The sequence below is a fragment of the Schistocerca cancellata genome, chromosome 4, assembly GCF_023864275.1.
Source record: "Schistocerca cancellata isolate TAMUIC-IGC-003103 chromosome 4, iqSchCanc2.1, whole genome shotgun sequence".
Taxonomy (NCBI): Eukaryota; Metazoa; Arthropoda; class Insecta; order Orthoptera; family Acrididae; genus Schistocerca; species Schistocerca cancellata.
This window is the reverse complement of record NC_064629.1, coordinates 638,737,751-638,739,753: the sequence shown is the minus strand read 5'-3', so window position 1 is coordinate 638,739,753 and position 2,003 is coordinate 638,737,751. Positions and strand designations below refer to the sequence as shown.

Here is a 2,003-nt window from a genome sequence, read left to right as displayed (position 1 = left end):
CCGCTTGACTCTTGACTCGCCGCTCCACTATGTTTTCATCCCAAGAGCTTCATCAAAACACAAGCACTTTAGTAAGAGTCTCAGTCTATGCTCCGAAAATGAAGATCGGTACATCAGAAAATTTTCCTTACTAAATATGTTCCGTAAACTGTCCTTGTTCTATCTACTGTCTCCACAGTTCTAAAGAATTCAAACGGCTGACACAATTTGTTCTCTTTCAAAAGCTTTCGAATTTTTCGCGAAAATATCTTCAGCTGATTCCCAAAGAATACCTAGCTCTTGTTTGGCATACATCATAATAATATCCAAGACGTTATCGTCAAAGTACATGAGAAAAGCTTTAAGTATTGTATCAGGCTTTATTCCGGGCATAGTTCCTTTTGGAGCTCTCCTTATGTTAGCAGCGGGCAACGGCCTTGCCGCAGTGGATACACCGGTTCCCGTCAGATCACCGAAGTTAAGCGCTGTTGCGCGTGGCCGGCACTTGGATGGGTGACCATCCGGGCCGCCTTGTGCTGTTGCCATTTTTCGGGGTGCACTCAGCCTCGTGATGCCAACTGAGGAGCTACTCGACCGAATAGTAGCGGCTCCGGTCAAAGAAAACCATCATAACGACCGGGAGAGCGGTGTGCTGGCCACACGGCCCTCCTATCCGCATCCCCAATGAGGATGACGCGGCGGTCGGATGGTCCCGAGGGGCCACTTGTGGCCTGAAGACGGAGTGCTTTTATGTTAGCAGCAGACCTCCGGCTTTGATTTACCTAAGGCTCTGCCTTCCGTACCATAACTCACAGGGCCGCCATTTCTCTATCGAGGTGATCAATTTGTGCCTCCAGCCAGTGTCGCCTTATGTTGCTTGAATATCCATAAACATATGAAAACAAAACTGGAGGCTAGCACGCTAACCACTCACCTATGAGGCAGTCATCCTAATATACTCAATAACACCTGCAAACAGTAGTAAATATCAAAACTTCCTGGCAGATTAAAACTGTGTGTCAGACCGAGACTCGAACTCGAGACCTTTGCCTTTTGCGGGGAAGTGCTCTACCAACTGAGCTACCCAAGCATGACTCACGTCCCGTCCTCACAGCCTTACTTCTGCCAGTAACTCGTCTCCTACCTTCCAAATTTTACAGAAACTATCCGGCGAACCTTGCAGAACTAGCAAAAGTTTCATATGAGCGCACACTCCGCTGCAGAGTGAAAATCTCATTCTGGTAAATCCCCCAGGCTGTGGCTAAGCCATGTCTCCGCAATATCCTTTCTTTCAGGAATGCTAGTTCTGCAAGGTTCGCAGGAGAGCTTCTGTAACGTTTGGAAGGTAGGAGACGAGGTACTGGCAGAAGTAAGGCTGTGAGGACGGGGCGTGAGTCGTGTTTGGGTAGCTCACTTGGATTGGTTAGTTCCGCTTGGGACACGACAACGACGAGACGTGTCGGTACTTCCACGTCGTCGTAGCGCCCCAGGCCGTGTTTATAGAAGTTCTTGGATTGTGACCTGTGATATTCTCAGTGCTTCTTCACTACCGTCGTACACAAGCATCTTAATTCACTCACAGCGGTCTCGGCCGCTCATACAGTGCAGTTATGGCTCCCAGTGTACCCCATAAGAATACCCTGTGTTTTGCATTTGAGAATCTTCCAGGAACGTGCAACCGAGTTCTCTAGGAATCCATGACTGGATAGTAGATAGTATTGGCATCACGTCCGACCAGGTCCACACAGCATATTATGATATGGCGGAGTACTGTTTCTTTGTGAAGTTTTCAGACCAGATACAACTGGAGAAAATTTTGGTGAATACTGGTGGGAAAGCAGAGTTCCAACATCGTGATCAGTCGGTGAGTACAGTTTCAATAACTAACGCTGACATTGACTATAAACAAGTGCGAGTGTTCAATTTGCCACCTGAGGTTGAGAATTGTTTTCTTAGAGATGTCCTCGCCAAATACGGTGACATCCGACAGATTAGAAACGAAAAATGGTCGAGCCGTCACAAAC

At 47.6% G+C, this 2,003-nt stretch overlaps 1 pseudogene; it reads left to right on the top strand.

The window, feature by feature from the left end:
* The first annotated feature begins 406 nt into the window (after positions 1–406).
* On the top strand, positions 407–524 carry LOC126185531 (5S ribosomal RNA; annotated as a pseudogene).
* The last annotated feature ends 1,479 nt before the right edge of the window (positions 525–2,003 follow it).